Raw genomic sequence first — 20186 nt, forward strand, 5'->3', positions numbered from 1 at the left:
GAAAAAATGGAATTTTTTTTGTTTTTTCCCGGTTTATTCTGGCGCGGCGGCCATTTTGGAACTGGGCGGAGCATGCTCAGAAGCGACTTTTGATGCTGCTCTGCCCAGTTCCAAAATGGCTGCAGTGCGACTTCTGGCGCGGCGGCCATTTTGGAACTGGGCAAAGCAGCATCAAAAGTCACTTCTGAGCATGCTCCACCCAGTTCCAAAATGGCGCCAGCGCTACTTCCGGTCTGCTATTTCCGGCCCGGTCCCTTATTTCTCTGACAGCAACTTGGCAGGTATGCTCATGGGCAGGCCGGCCCTGGTCATGCACGATCGCTTGCCCCCAAGAGCCCTGCCTTATCCTGCACAGCCCGCTTGGCTCCCTGGTACCCTAGGGTGCTGTGGCCAATGAAGCAGTTTGGATAACAGCACACGCAGACAGGGAATAAGAGTCTTCTTGTGACCTGCCTTTTTCAGACCGAATGAAAGTTGCGGGGGGAGACCTCAAGGAATGCTTCTCCCCATATAAACCGACCCAGACTCTGCATTCATCATCTGAGGCCCTTCTTCGTGGGCCTCTCATGTGAGAAGTCCAGAGGGTAGCAACATGAGAACGGGCGTTTTCTCTGGTGGTTCCCCGTCTGTGGAATGCTCTCCTCAGAGAGGTTTGCCTGGCACCTTCATTATACAGTCGTACCGCAGAAGTCGAGCGGAATCCGTTCCCGAAGCCCATTCGACTTCCAAAATGTTCAGAAACCAAAGTGCAGCTTCTGATTGGCTGCAGGAAGCTCCTGCAGCCAATCAAAAGCCACGGAAGCCCCATCGGACGTTCGACTTCCCAAAATAGTTCACAAACCAGAACAGTCACTTTGGCGTTCGGGAGCCATAAAGTTCGAGAAGTAAGCTGTTCGAAAACCAAGGTACGACTGTACATCTTTAGGTGCCAGGCAAAAACATTCCTCTTCAACCAGGCCTTTGGCTGATATATATTTGACAGTCTTTTAAATGTGTTTGGCATACGGGGGGGGGTTGTTTTGTTGTTGTTTTATTTAACTATTTATTTGTGTTTTTATCTCGTATTTCTGTCTTGCAAAATGCCCTGAGTTCTTTTGATGACAGGCGGTACATATATATATCGTCTTCTCACCTTGTTTGTGGAACTCACACAGGTATCTGTCTCTGAACTGTTTGGCAGTAGAACCATCTCCCTCAGAAGGTGGTGGGCTCTCCTTCCTTGGAGATTTCTAAGCAAAGGTTGGACGGCCATCTGTCAGGGATGCTTTCGTCATGGGTCCTGCATTGCAGAGGGTTGAACTAGATGCCAACTCTACAGTTTATGATTCTATGAACACCAGTTGCTCCTGTGCATGTGTCTTGCTTGGTTGATTTGGTGGGTGTTTAAAGGGATCCGAGTGCAGGATGTGATCCACTGGGAGCAGTCAAGTACAACATTCCTTGTTTTGCTAGAGTGGTCATGCAGGGGATGTTGTTCCATCCAGTCAAACTTCCTGTTCCTCCTGGCCTGGAGCATCCTCCCTTGCATGTGACTAGTAGGTGAGCGTGACCTTTCCAGACCTGGTAAAAGGCCAAGTCATGCAGCTACTTTTCTCTCTTTGATCTTCTTTCATCCTCCTTTGAACATCCTGATTTACCTGGACTGTACTGCTGGCTGCCAACCAGCAGTCCCCCATGTTATCTCCCATATGGGGTAAACCTACTTGAACATGTTTGTAACTTTAAGCCTAAAGCCTGCCTTCAGGGATCACACTGTGCTCTGCCTGATTGTGAGTAAAACTACTTTTTTGTTGTTGTTTAGTCGTTTAGTCGTGTCCGACTCTTTGTGACCCCATGGACCAGAGCACGCCAGGCACTCCTGTCTTCCACTGCCTCCCGCAGTTTGGTCAAACTCATGTTGGTAGCTTCGAGAACACTGTCCAACCATCTCATCCTCTGTCGTCCCCTTCTCCTAGTGCCCTCAATCTTTCCCAACATCAGGGTTTTTTTCCAGGGAGTCTTCTCTTCTCATGAAGTTGCCAAAGTATATGTTACTTTTTGTTACTTAAGAATAAGACTATGATGTCTTTATTCTTTTAGGAGGGATTCAGAGGGGCCTTACCAGGAATAATAGAACATATCTCCATCTGGGCAAGCCAGATTGAATTGTTTATTGTCTTAAGAGGCCCACACGAGTCTGCAACCAGTTCCTGCTGCGTAAGAAGGGGAATACACTTTGCTAAGTGAAGAAACTTGCGGAAGCGAGTTAGGAAGGATATTAATAATCAATATACTGTATTCTCTCCTCCAACCTTCAACATACCCACACCAAGTGTCATCACTTGCATGAGTTCCGGACAACTGCAGCTGGCTGCTTTTTCAATGGTAGGCTTGGGGCTCCAGAAGGCCTTTCCAAGCTCTCTGGAAGCTTTCAGAAAGGGCTGCAGGACCTACTCCCCGTCGAGGAGGGGATTTCTGAGTAGGGTTGCCAGACTCAGTAGAGGACAGGACTTCTGTGCCTTTAATTGCCCTGCTCTCTTTTGAGTCTGGAAACCTTAAAGAGAAACCGGCAGACCCTTTGTTGAATTTCCAAGCAAAGGGTCTGCTGGTTTCTCTTTGAGGTTCCCAGACTCAAAAGAGAGCAGGGCAATTAAAGGCACAGAAGTCCTGTCCTCTATTGAGTCGGGCAACCCTGTTTCTGAGTCAGCAAATGATTTGCACCATGTTGCAGTGCTTTTAGGAAGGGCTGCTGTGATTTTAATCATTGTTGTAAGCCACCTCCCGTGTTTGATGAGCTGGGATTGCAAGCAACTGTAAATAAAGCATGCCTCTCTCAGTGTTAGACGTGGGGATCAAACAAGAGGGGGAGACTTGGCTTCAGGCTTTCTGGAGGTGCCTGATGAGCAATGTTGGAAGCAGAATCGCTGGGCCTTTTGTCTCATCTAGCGGGGCGATTCCTTCAGTGCAACCATACACCTGTCTGCTCAGATGTAGATCCCGTGGAATGCAATGGGGCCTGGTCCCAGGTGCTTCTCCTTTAGGCCGTCATCCTACACCTAGTTACCCCAAAGTTTGTACCCGCTGAACATACTGGGACTAATTTGTGTGCATAAGGAACACAGGAGGGTTGTGCTATTCCTGTGGATAGTTCAGTCGGTAGAGCATGGGAGTTGCAATTTCAGGGTCATGGATTCGAGATGCATGTTGGGCAAAAGATTCCTGCATTGCAGGGGGTTGGACTAGATGACCCTCGTGGTCCCTTCCAACCCTACAATTCCATGATTCTATGAGTCTCTACTGACTCAGTTTGATTCTTGTGATTTTATAATTTTATGGTCTTTAGTGTTTACGTTGTGCATTGCCATGATGTTTTCTGCATGCTTTTAGAAAACACTCCTATAAACAAACAAACAAGACCACTTTGAAGCTGCCCATGGGAGTTGGCTAGCTGTCACCCTGCCAATAGCCCCCCTCCACTAAAAAAAAAAGGAAATGGGAAAAAAGACGTGATTTGTGGAAGGTTTTGACGTGGGTTTTGCCATTTACAAAAGCTTAGGACTGCCCATCTCTCCCCAGGTCACCGGTTCCTACTCTTAAATAGAAATAATTACCATTTCCATTCCCTCTCCTTTTCATAATGCATGATGGCTCCATAATGAACATGGTGCGATTACTGCATTTATGTAGCATCAAATCCAAATGTTTGCTTTGAATTTATGTCCTCCGTAAGTATCTTTATGCAAGGCCTTTCATTTTATGTTAGCCACGAGTTTGTTAATTAGGAAACCAATAAAACAGGGTGAAATGGAGGGAGAACCCAGAAAGCTTTTGAAGCTTAGAACTGCAGGCGGATCCATGGATCTGTCAGTTCTTTGGGGATGGGGTGGGGATATTCCTGTCCTTCTTTCGCAGCGTATGCATTTCTAAACATCTATTGCAAAATTTGAAGAGGTGTCGAATTAAAAGACAATTATGTTCAGATCCCTGTCATAGCCAGGGAGCTGCAAAATTAGGCAATTTGCTTTAAAAGGGGAATAACAATTGCTGGACACATTGTAATCTGACTTCCCCACAAAGAAATCAGAATGAGTGATCAATATCATCCCTGCCAGCAAATCAGGATGAATGCTCAATAAGCGTCGCCCTAAGCTGTAGCATTCTTGTTTTTTTAAAAAATTGATAAGGTTGCCACATCTGCATTAGCTGCCCATCTACTAATTATGAAAGAGGATTGAGAAAGGTTTTTCTCCCAGTGAAACAGAACATTGGTAGATTCAGGACAGATCAAAGAAAGTTCTTCACACAACGCAGAGTTAAACTGTGGAACTCACTCCTGCAGGAGGAAGGCAGCTTTTGGTGGCTTCCAAAGAGGATTGGGCAGGGGGTAGGATCATGAAGGCTAAGGCAATCAATGGCTGGCTAGTGTGAGAACAGGATGTTGAGCCATTGGCCTAATCTAGCAATCTTTCCTTGTGTTCTCAAAAGTCAGCAACCACTGCACTGGCAATGGGCAGTTTTGGTCCAGCTCAATAAGCAGCTATTGGGTGCAGAGGAGCTGACAGGCAGCCAATGGGCAGCCAGGATTCAGACATCAAAGCTTGGGCGTGGAGAAAAACGCCCTAACCAAATCACAATTATGGTAGAACTGGCTGTGTGGGAGGAACGGTCCTGCCTCCCTTTCAGAGAGAGACTCACTCTGGAGACTGCCTTCTCCCTTGCCTGCCAGTTGGTTTGAGATCAGAGATGCTAAGCAATTTGAGAGGTGATGCAGTTATCTTTTAATTGCATTTCTCCCTCCTTGCCCCTTTGATGAGGGGCTGCTCCACCCGCCAAGTCAAAATTCTAGAGCTGTGCGTGTTCTGCAGCCTATTTTATTTGCGATGCACAATTATTCAAGTTACAACGAGAAATCATAAGGGAAGGGTCACAGCTCAGTGAGAGAGCACTTGGTTTGCATGCAGGAGGTCCCAGTTTCAATCCCCGGTGTCTCTAGGTAGAACCATAGAGTTGGAAGGGACCCCCAAGAGTCATCTAGTCCAACCCCCTGCAATGCAGGAATCTCAGCTAAAGCACCCATGACAGATGGCCATCCAACCTCTGCTTAGAAACCTCGAAGGAAGGAGAGTCCATTACCTCCTGAGGGAGACCGTTGCACGGTCGAACAGCTCCTACCACCAGAAAGTTCTTCCTGGTTTTGAGTGCGAATCTCCTTTCTTGAAGCTTGAATCCATTGATTTGAGGCCAACCCTCCAGAGCAGGAGAAACAATCTTGCTCCATCTTCCATGTGACAGCCCTTTAGATATGGGAAGATGGCTCTCATCTCTCCTCTCAGTCTCCCCATTTCCAGGCTAAGCATACCCAGCTACTTCAACCATTCCTCATCAGGCTTGCTTTCCAGACCCTGGATATTTGAATGTAGATGGACCAATAGTCTGACTTGGTCCTACGTTCCTAATAATTTAACAACATCAAGCCCGGGGGGAGGGGGAGGGACGTAGTTTCAAAGCAAATATCGAGTGTATAGAAGACAAAAAGCTTTGAAGCACCTTAAAGACAAATGGATATAAGTTCATCATTTAACCAAAGCAACCAACCTCTTTTCCACGCATTTTCCTGCACCCAGGAAGGCATGACAGCGCTTTATAGAGAGTGGGGACCATTGGTCTATCAAGTCCAGCACTGTCTGCAGCAGGAATGGGGAACAGATATAGATGTGGGTGAGAGTAAAAGAAGAGGATGCCCTATTGCAGGGGTGGCCAACTTCCAAGAGACTGTGATCTACTCACAGAGTTAAAAACTGGCAGTGATCTACCCCTTTTTGGGGGGGGGTTCAAGTTGAGGTTGTTGAGCTTTTTTAGGAAGGAAAGCCATCCATGTTTTGGGGGGTTGAGCTTTTTTTTTAGGAAGGAAAGCCCTGTTTTGGGGGCTTCACGGCAAAGATGTAGAGGGAGCCAAAGTTGCTGAGCTTCTTTGGGTGGAGCCAGTGATCTACCACAGACGTCCAGTGATCTACCGGGCAAATGTCCTTTGGCCAATGGGATGCCTTAGTTGCATATAACCCATAGCGTAAATTTTCACCACTTTTGCTTGCAGTGCAGAGTTAAGGCTACTGTGCCATGAAGGCCCAATCTTCTATTTTGCATTTCCTTGCTTTGAAGTCATTCTTCTGTATTCTGTTAAGACTTCTTCTTTTTTCTTCTTTCTTTCTTTGGCGATCACTCGTAGCCGAGTAAGATTGTCTTCCAAAAACACGGTTTTAGCAATGAGTCCGTAAGTGACCGTGGAGGTCAATTCTGGATCCACACGTCCTTCCACGGTGGGGACATTGGTTTCCGGGTGGGAGTTGATCATGGTGTGGATTTGCCAAGTGTGCCTTCCTCTTAGCACGTTTCTCCCTTGCTTCCTGAGTTTGAGTGTCTTCAAAGCCCATGACACCTTTGGTAAAGGCTGTTCTCCAACTGGAGTGCTCGCAGGCCAGTGTTTCCCAGTTGTCAGAGTTTATACAACATTTGCCTTGAGGCAGTCTTTAAATCTCTTTTGTTGACCACCAGCATTACACTTTCCATTTTTAAGTTCGGAATAGAGTAGTTGCTTTGGAAGACGATCATCAGGCATCCGCACAACATGACCAGTCCAGTGAAGTTGATGTTGAAGAATCATTGATACTGGTGATCTTTGCTTCTTCCAATACACTGGTATTAGTTCGCCTGTCTTCCCAAGTGATGTTGTAAACATTTCCGGAGACACCGTTGATGGAATCTTTCGAGGAGTCGGAGATGGCGTTTTAAAGTGGCTGTATGACGGAAGTTACGGTAACCTTACGGCTTGTGTTCTGTTCAGCATGCTAGACAGCTCCCTACATCACAACCAGCTCCTCGTTCTATAGATAGAGTGAGTCAGGGGTTTTCCTTTGTAATAATCGTGCGGTAAAGAGATTTGGAAGTTATCAGTGTTCAGCATAAGGGCCCATAATTCAAACTGTGCCTCTCGCATGTGATGAAATCAGGTCCTTATCTCCCGCGGAGGAGTTCCATATTTACAACTCCGTTAGATTGCCTCTCTCCTGTAAAGATGTTACTTAGAGATCAGCCAAATGAACAGATCCCCTTTGATAAGGTTTCCCTCCTTGCACGGGAGACCTCGTGCACAATAACTATTAGAACTGGCTTATCTCTGTAAGATGGAATTGTCTTAGGTCACAGGCAGCCCCCTAACTCAGTCTAGCTTCCCTTCCTCTGGATGCAGAAGAATAAGAATTCACCAGATTTTTCGCCATGAAATGATTCAGGATGAATGAGGGGCTCAGAGAGTAAAAGGGTTTTTTGGGGGATGGGGCACTACATTTCTCAAATGCTGTTGGCCTGTCCAGAGCTCAATCAAGTCATTCAGCCGATGGCATTTGCATACATGATGACTTCACAAAGTCAAATCAGACCGAGGGCATTGCTTTCTGTACTCACTCTGAATGGGCAGACCTTTTGCACTCACTGGTATGAGCACCACCACCACAAAGACTTACCCAGCAAAGGTGGTGAGCATTTTGTAGTGTGTGCTCGTGTGAAAGCATTTCCCGCACTTTGCAGCAGCCTTACAGATGACCCAAAGCAAAGCAATAAGATAAAATTTTAATCACTGAATCATAAATTAACCTCATGTCCCAGGACAGGGTATTCTTTTCATAAAGTATGCATCATATATATATCTGTCCAGAGTCAAAGTAGTTATGATTATAACCCCCAGGTTTCCTAGAGAGTTTGCAGACATTTTTTGTTTAATTGCACACATATTTTGCCTTTTCTCCAAGGAGTTCACAGCAGGGTACATTATTCTCCCCAACTCCTATTTCATCCTCAAAGCAGGTTGCGCTTAGTACAGTGGTACCTCAGGTTACAGACGCTTCAGGTTACAGGCTCCGCTAAACCAGAAATAGTACCTCAGGTTAAGAACTTTGTTTCAGGATGAGAACAGAAATCGCACGCCGGCGGCACGGCAGCAGCGGGAGGCCCCATTAGCTAAAGTGGTACCTCAGGTTAAGAACAGTTTCAGGTTAAGAACGGACCTCTGGAACAAATTAAGTTCTTAACCCGAGGTACCAATGTAGTTTTAACAGGCTCAGGATCACTCCTCAGTGCTATAGGAGCACAGGGACAAGAATCTAATAGTTCTCTCAGATCCTACCATCCTAATATGGTGTCCTGCCAGCTTGGGCTGCTTCCAGATGACTCCTTTGAGGATTCATCCTGATTTGTTTACACAAAGTTTGTGGGGAGTTCAGATGACGACAGCTGTTTATTGAGCATTCATTATGATTTGTTTGCAGGGAGGTTATCCATCAAAGAATCATTATTGCACACTTTCCAGTGCATTTTCCTGTAATTTATCAGAAGTCCAATTTGGGGAGGGAAAACGGGTTTGATGCACAAGAGCACCAAATCAACTTTAATTGTGCAGTATGAATTTTCTGGTATGTGGTTGGATCCTGGTGGCAGGTGGCACTCTGGAAGCACCCATGGTCAGAAAAAGATACAGATATTTAATGGTTTGTATTTTGAGTTCATTTCCCTACACTTTTTGTTGGACTCCAACTCCCATCATTTGCCGCCAGCCTGGGCCAAGACTCAGGAATGATGGGAGTTGCAGTCCAAGTCCCTTTTCAGGCACTTGTGGCCTTGCCAGCTTGATTTAGCCCTCATGCCTGCGCCTGAGCTTCTTCTCAACCATACTATCAGAACCCCACAAAAACAGGCAGAGGAAAATGGGAAGGTGAAGGCCAGGCCATTTTAGTTGAAATTGTGGCTGAGAACCCTCCCCCTCTATTGCAGCAGACCTGTAACTAAAGACAAAAGGAGATTCAGCCGTTTGCAATTTCATCTCTTTTGAAGCGAGAACATTCATCAATTCCAGGAAGATCCAATAAGGAGCAAAAGGAAGGCCATGAAATTGGATTATCTGGGCTCCAGCCTTCAGAAGGAAGATAGGTAACTCCCCTGGAAAGCCTGCAGTAATCTCTCTCTCTCTCTCCCTCTCTCCCTCTCTCCCTCTCTCCCCCTCTCCCTCTCCCTCCCTCCCTCCCTCCCTCCCTCCCTCCTTCCTTCCTTCCTTCCTTCCTTCCTTCCTTCCTTCCTTCCTTCCTTCCTTCCTTCCTTTTCCCCCATTGCTTTGGACTTTGCTAAACCTTGAATAGCAAACCTCACTGTTATTCTGTTCTGCCTTGCAGCTTTTTTTTTTTTTTTGTATTTTTGCCGTAATTGATTTTGTTTGTCAGATTAACTTGGGAGGGGGCATAAATGCTGTGAATGGATTCTCGCAACGAACCACAGAGCCTGCATCCCTGTCCTTCTGCTAACAATGGGGCATTCATGCCACTGCGCGCGCGCACACACACACACACACACACACACGGAAAAAAAGCATTGCTTTTATAAACCTCAGGTGTACATAGACAATGCCTAGTCCTCCCAGACAACCATTCATCACACCTTTTTATCTCATCTACCCAACGGCGGAAAAGGTGGCGAAGGGAGAGAGAGAAAAATAAAATACAAAAAAGAGGGAACAATTGAAGTATCATAGTAACCACGAGAGCAGGCATTTGAGTGGATGGCATATTATGAAGACCCAGCGATAGGGCTGTAGCCCTAATTTACCCTTAGAATTCTAGCAGTGTTTGCCATAAGAGGTGAAGCCAGAGGTTGCGTCAGAGTCACGTTCTGAGCAGCTCACATCGCAGCCTTGTTGCTGAATGCAGAGAGAGAGAGACGAAATTTTCAAAGGGAATTCTGGGAATTTACACCAGGAGGCAAACTCAGGCTTTTTCTCTAGTGCTGCGATAGAAACATAGACACTGTAGAGTTGGAAGAGACCACCAAGAGTCATCTAGTCCAACCCCCTGGCAATCCAAGAATCTCAAGCCAAGCATCCCTGGCAGATGGCCATCCAGCCTCTGCTTAAAAACCTCCAGTGAAGGAGAGCCCACAGCTTCCCGAGGGAGTCTGTCCCACTGTCCCTACAGCTCTTACTGTCAGAAAGTGATGTTCCAGGAGAAGTCTAGCAGGGGAACCAATCCAATCTCCTGCAAAGCCTATGATCCTCTTCCTTTGAGCTCTCCGTTCTATTATTTCCGAGGCAGTGGAGTCTGGCTCATGGGAACTACTTCTTCTTCTTTGGTGATCCCTCATAGCCGAGTAAGACTGTCTTCCATAAACACAGTTTTAACAGTGAGTCCGTAAGTGACTGTGGAGGCCAGTTCTGGATCCACCCGTCCTTCCACAGTGGGGACATAGGTTTCTGGGCGGGAGTTGATCCCGGTGAGGGTTTGCCAAGCGTGCCTTCCTCTTAGCACATTTCTCCCTTGCGTCCTGAGTTTGAGTGTCTTCAAAGCCCATGACACCTTTGGTAAAGGCTGTTCTCCAATTGGAGCGCTCGCAGGCCAGTGTTTCCCAGTTGTCGGTGTTTATACTACATTTTTTTTAAAGATTTGCCTTGAGAGAGTCTTTAAACCTCTTGTTGACCACTGGCCTTATGCTTTCCATTTTTAAGTTCGGAATAGAGTAGTTGCTTTGGAAGACGATAATCGGGCATCCGCACAACATGACCAGTCCAACGAATCTAACAGGGGAATGCCCCATCAAACCCAGTCAGCCTCTACCTGCCTTTCTTACTTTCAAGCCATCCTGGGGGCACCACCCCCCAACTGCTTCTTCCTCCTCCTTGGTCTCAGTGTATCCCCTTGTGGAAATCTGCGGGGGGCGTGGGGTGTAGCAATGTTTTTACAACATCAGTGAAAATCACTTACAGAAATGCTTTGCATTTAGGGGGAAACCCCTTGTCCAAATTAACGTTGTGCATCAGGCAAAACTGCATACAGAAATGTGTTGGCAAGGAAAACAATTGTGATAAGATGCTGGCAAAGTTTCATGAGGATCTTGTGAAGGAAGAATGGGTAAAGTGGTTTGGAAATATGGTGTGTAGTTAATAATAATAATAATAATAATAATAATAATAATAATAATAATAATAATATGTCCCCTGGAGGGGACATGAAATGTTTTAGACCAGGCATCACCAAACTGCAACCCTCCAGATGTTTTGGCCTTCAACTCCCATGATCCCTAGCTAGAAGGACCAGTGGTCAGGGATGATGGGAATTGTAGTCCAAAACATCTGGAGGGCCGAAGTTTGGGGGTGCCTGTTTTAGACTGTCAGTTCTGACTGAAATTGTGTCAACATTCCCCATTCTGATGCGAACATAGCCTCTTCGGTGGAATAGAAAGCTTTCCCGGAAAACACTTCAAATGCAAAAACGTCCTGTTTGGTGCCATTGTTTCCCACCTGGCTGTTTGCTACCACTTTCTTGTTCCTAGATTAGGCACATGGGTGGTATTGTGTGATCTGGGAACACACAATAAATTTGCACCTACGCTGGCCGCAGCAGGACCTAACACCAAGAGCTCTCACCTGAAGGCACACCTGTGGACCCAAGCAAGGAGGACAAGAAGTCAAGATTTAAAACTATGAAGGGTCTTACTTCCTGCCAAACAGAACAAAAAGGAATCCCTTTCCCAGAGAGAGGATGTCATTCAACACAGGGCTGGTGCGCAGCAGCTCTTTCCGATATGAATCACTATGACTATGACTATTGCTATGTTGATGTGATGGTATAGAAAACCACCCACTGAGCATTCAAAGGGTGAGGTCCTCTTCTGCGACCACGGTTTAGCCATCCCAGTGTAGTCGTCTTTGCACCTTGCCGCAGTAAATCCATTTGACATTCCCTCTTGCCCTCTCCATATTCCGGGACCACCATAATCCTTGCCCTCCTTCTCAATTTCCTCTCCACCCTTTGGTCTCTTTACAGCCTGCCTTCGAGTTAATTTGTTGGGAGAGGGAGTTTCATTTTAATGGAACATTAAGGCTGTGATTTAGACCTGCCTAAACCAGGGGAAATTCAGAGTTAAGGGTCCCCGAAGCCCACACTTATAGGGTCTTTCATTACGAGATCATATGTAGCATCATAATGACTCCGAGGAAGGAGGGGGCAGAGTTACAACTGCCCAGGGAGCCTTAACTCTCCACTCTCTCGACTTCTGTAGCCTTGAATCACAACCTTATCATCCCGCCAAGGTCCACCTCCCTGTGTTCCGCAACAGTTTTCAGCTTGAGTGGGTGGGTGGAGAAGCAACCAACTTTCCATATGGAAACAAAGAAACACGTGAAGCTCGTAACATACACAGGGCCCTGATCCAGCAGGCTTCGTTAATATGCAAGTGTGAGCAACAGGGCTTTAAAGATTTCGATTCGGTTTTTGTTTTAAGCATCAGATCCCCACCCCCTGCCCCCAGTATCCTAACAGAAGCTATTTTGAACAGCCTCTCAAATTGCAGAAGTGAGTCATCTTCCGAATAGCAGGAAGGAATGGCTTATTTTAAGAGAGAGAGAGAGAGAGAGAGAGAGAGAGAGAGAATTGCTGTGCGCATTTGACTTGTGCATCAGACATATATGGTTTTCTAGCAGTTTTTGTGCTGCCTCGAGCGATGAGGTGGCTTTCTGATTATTATTTTTCTGCAGCATGTTTACTTCCTTAAAGGCCTTTGATTATGGGCGGATACCAAGCCGGAAGGCATAATGCGCCCAGCTGGCAGGTGCTGTGCAAGCGCTTATGACCAGCTGATTGTCGGGACTTCCGGCTGCCACGCATGGTTCTCAGCAAGCTCACATTCCCCACACCTGTCGCCATATATATTGTCAGGTGTAAGTACTGCTGGGGGGAGCTATTTGACTCAGTTTGCATTGAAAGAGGGATCTCCCTGATTCACGCTTTTCGAAAGAAGATGTGAAGCAAAACATTGCCGACATTGAAAATCTGAACTTCTCCAAGTTTCGCAGTGTGCAGTTCTCGAGGCACATGTAAATGCACCTTCTGGAGTAAAGAGTGCATAGAAATGCGTATCTGAGTGAAACCATAACATATGAAAACACATTTTGTTAGGGGCCACCTCTTTGCAAACATGTTTATATTAAGGGAAATTGCATACAAAAAGGTGTACAAGAATGCAAGAGAAGCTAAATGGACCCCCCTGTGCCAGTATCCTGTGGCCAACCAGATGCCTGTAGGAAGCCCAGTGTTGGAAGAAATTTGCACTAAAATGCTGGCAGTGCTTTACAAAACAAACAAAATTGCAAACGGATGGGGGAAATGTGGAGAACTGAACTGATGATTGGGAGAATGCAGAAACTAGGAGATACTGATAATTGATAGGCTTGCCCATTCCGTAACGTAGGGCAGGTGGGAATGGCTTGGCCAAAAAGGGAGGCCTTCTGAGGCTGATTTTCATTTAGCGAGGCTGAAAGATGTTGCTTCTGGCAACCCGGAAGCCATTGGCTGAGAGAATGTAATTATTGTTAAACTGTTTTTAGAACGCTGCTAATGGTGCGTTTGCCGCCCTGGGCTCCTTTTGGAGGAAGGTCGGGATATAAATTGAATAAATAATTGTATTACTAATAATGATGATGCCAGGGGGCCAGAGATTCGCCACCACTGCTGGACTGGCAGCAAGCGGAGGGCAGCTGTTAGGACATGGAAGCTAACAGGATGCTCATAAATTGTGAGCATCCGTCTGTCTCGGGAAACAACGGAGGTGTGCACCTTCAGGAATGAAGTCAAACTGTTGGAGATTCCAGATTGATTGATCGATTAGATTTATATCCCACCTTTCCACCCAGGAGCACAAGGCAGTGCCCATGCTCCTCCTTGTCCCCATTTTACCTTTACTATAATCCTGTGGTGTAGGTTGGGCCAAGAAAACCTAGTCTCCCCAATCCTAGTTCAATACAGTCGTACCTTGGAAACCAAACGCCTTGGCTCCCAAACAAATCGGCTCCCGAACGATCGAAACCCAGAAGTGAGTGTTCCGGTTTTCAAATGTTCTCTTGGAAGCCGAACGTCCGATGGGGCTTCCGCAGCTTCTGATTGGCTGCAGGAAGTTCCTCCAGCCAATCATAAGCCGCGCTTAGGTTTCCGAACGCTTTGGAAGTCGAACAGACTTTCGGAACGGATTCCGTTCGACTTCCAAGGTACAACTGTACTCTAATAAATGTGTATGATTTAGCTGCCGTGAATAGAGATGAAGAGGCACTCTGCACATGCTCAGACAGACTTTGGATTTACTTTACTCTGACATCCCTAGTGAGTTGTGGGGTTCAAACTGAGCTCTCTCTCTCCTTCAGAGCTCCAAGGAACTGAAGATCTCTGCAATTTAATCCCTCCAACACACGATACAAATATAGCCTGAGAGGGGAACTATGTCCATAAAATTGGATTTCCCCAGGAGAGCTGTGGGAGAATTTGTACCGTGCGCAGTTCTGAGCCAGGTATTAGAAGCATTCAGCAGAGGTGACCGTGCCCAAGCGACTCCAGGAGCAACAATGCACAAATCTCAAAAGGCACCTTAAATACCTCTGCGTGCGTCCTAAGTAGGCCTGCTTGATGGCAGGTGCTGCTCTGGCTTGCAAGAGAAAAACATTGCCCTGTGGGTAGAAGCTCTGTATGAATGACCGGCACCCCTCCAGAGGGTGATTGTGGGGTGGAGGGGGGGTGGATAGAAATTACAGAGAGACGTTACCCTTTCCAGAGATAAAGGTGACCCGTGAAAGGAAAACAAACTGGGCTGTTGCCCTTTGATGCTGCTTTCTGATGTATAAATAGAGCCGTGAAATTTTTTTGCAGGCGGTTATTTGTCCTATTTTTCTTGTTCTTTTATTTAAACATCACAAACAGCAGGCCAGTCTGGCCTTTTCTGGGATCACTGTATGAGCTGAACACAAACAGACCTTGGTCCTTGAGAATGCGATTTTCTTCTCCTTTTTTAGAGCAAAAAAAGAGCATTAATTGACGAGCTGGTGCATGCAATTCATTAGCCAATGAATGGCTTGATTGCAGAGTTAATCAATTGCCTCCGATCAATTGGAGCTGGCCATCTGGGCTTATTCATTGCTGCTGGTGGACCCAGCTCCCTCTAAGCTTGTTCCCTTGATCCTTTGACAGCCTTTACCTTGCCAACAGAGTCTGCTAGAATAACATCCATTCAAATGAATGCTGTAAAAAAAGAGACTTGCATACTTTTTTTTCTCAGCAAGAGACTCCAACCTTTCGTTGTTGTTGTTGTTGTTGTTGTTGTTGTTGTTGTTGTTGGGAGAGGGGAGTAAAACTGCTATGTTTGCAATGCTGAAGTCATCTCCCCAGGGCACAAGCCTGGGCAGTGTGGATTTGGGGATTTGGGGCAGAAATTGTTGGACCATATGTGAGGTAGGTTAAGCTGAGAGCAACTGGCCCAAGGTCACCCAGTGAGCTCCATGGCTGAGTGTGGATTCAAACCCTGGTTTCCCAGGTCCTAGTCTGACGCTCTAACCACTGCACCACACTGGCTATCAACGAAACCACTGTCACAGATGCGAGAATACAGCCTGGCCACAAAACAAGTTAAGGAAGAACCAAACAGAAACAACTGCAGATAAAGTAGAGGAAGGGTTCTAACGCATACAGTTCCCAAAGACTGTGGCTGGATGGGATATGGTGAGGCAATGGGATGGCAGAAGATGGTGTGCCATCAAGGAAGATTCTTGCAGACTCTCTGGACTCTGTCTATAGCGCATTACTGAATAAAGTCTGAATAAAGTGGGTTAAACCACAGAGTCTAGGGCTTGCCAATCAGAAGGTTGGTGGTTCGAATCCCTGCGACAGGGTGAGTTCCCGTTGCTCGGTCCCAGCTCCTGCCCACTTAGCAGTTCGAAAGCACATCAAAGTGCAAGTAGATAAATAGGGACCGCTCCGGCGGGAAGGTAAACGGCGTTTCCGTGCGCTGCTCTGGTTCGCCAGAAGCAGCTTTGTCATGCTGGCCACATGACCTGGAAGCTGTCTGTGGACAAACGCCGGCTCCCTCGGCCTATAGAGCGAGATGAGCGCCACAACCCCAGAGTCGGACACGATTGGACCTGATGGTCAGGGGCCCCTTTACCTTTACCTAATTAGAAATTTGGGCGAGAGCCAGTACTTGAACCCTCAAGGGAAATTTTTGCCCACATAGACTTCTGAATATTTTGGATTTCAGAAGGGATATTTACTGAGGCAGTCTGCAGTAAGAAGCACTAACGAGGGCACCCGGGCAACAGCGGGCACGGCGTTGGTGGCCCCTGCTGTACAGAAATAAGCAACATGAGCAGGGGAATGTTGAGCGAAATTATTTCGGCCAGGCTTTGCCCCCTTCTCGATGCCCTTCCTTACTGCTCATTGGCAGATCAAAATCAGAGCATGACCTTGGGGAGGGGGAGAGAGATTTGTGGATGTAAATGGGTGATTAGGCATGCTCTGAATGCCCCCTTCCTTTTCCTTGGTATTTCTGCTTGAAATCGTTCCGTGGGCACAAGCCGCTAAGACCATCCGGAAGACGCCCAGCCAGATCACAAGTGTTTTGACTGAGATGGAGAGGAAGCATTATTTCGAAAAGATTCCCCCTGCCAGGCTGGGGAGGAAGCGGAGCCATTTGTCAGATCGCTTTCCCAGGTCTTCGGGGCGGGCGGATGCGCAGCTGTGTCTAAAACAGTAGGATTCTATTGGTTTTGCTCTTATCGCTGCTTGCTAAATGAGGGCAATTTTTCATGCCCTCTTTGCGGTATCCCTGAGTGAGCTCAGGCGCCTGAATCATATCTTTTCACCCTTGAGGCTAGAAGCTGCTCTCTGTTATACCACAGTAATGGAGCTAACGCCTCGCAGGCCAAACAACAGCAGAAGCATCGGCCGTGTTTACAGGTTTGCCAGTAATCACTCATTCGCTCTCAGTGCACAAACTCAGGGAGCTGCCTTGCGTTGTCTTCTTTGGCGATCACTCGTAGCCGAGTAAGATTATTTTCCATAAACACGATTTTAACAATGGGTCCATAAGTGACTGTGGAGGCCAATTCTGGATCCACACGTCCTTCCACGGTGGGGGCATTGGTTTCCAGGTGGGAGTTGATCATGGTGTGGATTTGCCAAGCGTGCCTTCCTGTTAGCATGTTTCTCCCTTGCTTCCTGAGTTTCAGCGTCTTCAAAGCCCACGACACCTTTGGTAAAGGCTGTTCTCCAACTGGAGCGCTCGCAGGCCAGTGTTTCCCAGTTGTCAGTGTTTATACTACATTTTTTAAGATTTGCCTTGAGACAGTCTTTAATCCTCTTTTGTTGACCATCAGCATTACGCTTTCCATTTTTAAGTTTGAAATAGAGTAGTTGCTTTGGAAGATGATCATCAGGCATCCACACAACATGACCAGTCCAACAAAGTTGATGTTGAAGAATCATTGCTTCAACACTAGTGAGCTTTGCTTCTTCCAGTACACTGACATTAGACAGCACAGCGTTGATGGAATCTTTCGAGGAGTTGGAGATGGCGTTTATAAGCGGTCCATGTTTCACAAGCATATAGTAAGGTTGGTAGTACAATAGCTTTGTAAACACGCACTTTGGTTTCCCTGTGAATGTCCTCAAACACTCTGCACTTCAGTCAAGAGAAAGCCGCATTTGCAGAGCTCAGGCGATGCTGGATTTCGGCATCAATGTTGGCCCTTATGGAAAGGTAACTGCCTAAGTAGGAGAAGTGATCAATATTTTCCAACGTTATGCATTGAGGCAGCCCCTGGTCCATCGAGCTTAGTATTGCCAACACTGGCTGGCAGCAGCTGGCCAGTGGGAGATGCCAGGGACCTTCTGCATGCAAATCAGGTGTTTTATCACTGAACCATGGCCCTTTCCCGTTGGGATATGAATAGAGGCCAGGAGATGATATATTTATTGGATATTATCCTTCCTTCCTCATGTTTGTGAGTTAAGCAGAGTGCAATCCCTTTGCAGCTTAAAGGGGGAGCTTAGATAGGCTAGTTTTAGCCTTTTAGTTTAAGTAATCCAGGGTGCTTTGAGGCAGACGATACACATCACTTGGGAAGGCAGGTGAACTAATACCAGTGTACTGGAAGAAACAAATATCACCAGTCTTGAAGCAATGATTCTTCAACATCAACTTCGTTGGACTAGTCATGTTGTGTCATGTCAGTTCTCCACAATATATTGTTGAGAACAGGGATTTTGAACAAATATGGAAATGAGAAAGGTTTCCTTGTGTTGATGAGATGAGAGTTTGTCTCAAATCAGGCCCAATGTAAATGAGATTACCCAGCAAAAGCAAGCAAGCACTCACCTCTCATTGAGTTTGTATACATATTTAAAGTACCTATGCAAAAGACTCATTAATGATTAAACTTTGGGGATGATACATGTTCTTATATAGAATCATAGAGTTGGAAGAGACCACAAGGGCCATCCAGTCCAACCCCCTGCCAAGCAGGAAACGCCATCAAAGCATTCTTGACATATGCCTGTCAAGCCTCTACTTAAAGACCTCCAAAGAAGGAGACTCCACCACACTCCTTGGCAGCAAATTCCACTGCCGAACAGCTCTTGCTGTCAGGAAGTTCTTCCTAATGTTTAGGTGGAATCTTCTTTCCTGTAGCTTGAATCCATTGCTCCATGTCCGCTTCTCTGGAGCAGCAGAAAACAACCTTTCTCCCTCCTCTATATGACATCCATTTATATATTTGAACATGGCTATCATATCACCCCTTAACCTTCTCTTCTCCAGGCTAAACATACCCAGCTCCCTAAGCCGTTCCTCATAAGGCATCGTTTCCAGGCCCTTGACCATTTTGGTTGCCCTCCTCTGGACACGTTCCAGCTTGTCAATATCCTTCTTGAACTGTGGTGCCCAGAACTGGACACCACAGTATTCCAGGTGAGGTCTGACCAGAGCAGAATACAGTGGTACTATTACTTCCCTTGATCTAGATGCTATACTCCTATTGATGCAGCCCAGAATTGCATTGGCTTTTTTAGCTGCTTCATCACACTGTTGACTCATGTCGTTTGTGGTCTACCAAGACTCCTACCGTGTTTCTCCGAAAATAAGCCATACCCCGAAAATAAGCCATAGTGATAGGCAGTTTTACCTTGTAGGTTAAACTGTACCATACTTAATAAAAAAATAAGACATCCCCTGAAAATAAGCCACCGTGGGTTTTTTTGAAGAAAAATAAATATAAGACGGTGTCTTATTTTTGGAGAAACACGGTAGATCCTTTTCACATGTACTGCTCTCAACCCGGGTGTCTCCCATCCTGTATTTGTGCCTTTCAATTTTTTTGCCCAAGTGTATATAGTGTATATAGCTCTTCCTATGTCTCTTTTGTTCCCTCTAATACTCAACTGGGTGATTACCAGTGCTGATCAGTTTGGAAGTGAAACACAGCCACCCGAAAACAAGCCTGGGGGTTTCTATAATTAATCCTTTTATCGTTACAAATTGAATGTGTCTTTGTTATGTTGTGTTTGTGTTTAGCTGCTTTTTAAAGTCTATGCGTCTCTTCCGTTCGCCATGGGACTTTATTTTTGTACTGTATCATTGCTATATGAATGTGTGTGTTCTTTTCCTACTCCCTTAAAGAGTGCAAAAGGTGAGCACCATCGTTCTATTTGTCCCCCAATCTTCATGGGGTGAGACGTCCCAGGGGTTCGTTCCAGTGTTTATCTGAGTTTCGGTGCCTTTGGAATCAGGCCACTGGAAGCTGAATGGCATTTGTAGTATTTACAGATACACAGGATGGACGTGGCTGGAGGTTGCAACATTAAGCATCGCCACCACTTTGCCGCTGGATGCAAACCAGAAATGGCACACACACACACATACACACCCCTCCTCCTCTTCCTCCTCCTCCTCCTCTGCTGTTCAGCGGTGGAATGGTCTCCCTTGGAAGGTGGGTGAACTCTCCTTCACTAGACGTTTTTAAGCAGAGGTTGGATGGCCACCTGTCATGGATTCTTTAGCTGAGATTCCAGCATTGGAGGGGGTCAGGCTAGAGGATTCTTGGGGTCTCTTCCAACTCTGCAAGTTTATGATTCAACTGCCCATCCAAATACAGTGGTACCTTGGTTTAAGAACAGCTTAGTTTATGAACAACTTGGATTAAGAAAAGCCAATGCAATTCTGGGCTGCATCAATAGGAGTATAGCATCTAATTCAAGGGAAATAATAGTACCACTGTTTTCTGCTCTGGTCAGACCTCACCTGGAGTACTGTGTCCAGTTCTGGGCACCACAGTTCAAGAAGGATACTGACAAGCTGGAAAA

The sequence above is a fragment of the Zootoca vivipara genome, chromosome 9, assembly GCF_965207765.1.
Source record: "Zootoca vivipara chromosome 9, rZooViv2.hap1.1, whole genome shotgun sequence".
In the NCBI taxonomy this organism is placed as follows: Eukaryota; Metazoa; Chordata; class Lepidosauria; order Squamata; family Lacertidae; genus Zootoca; species Zootoca vivipara.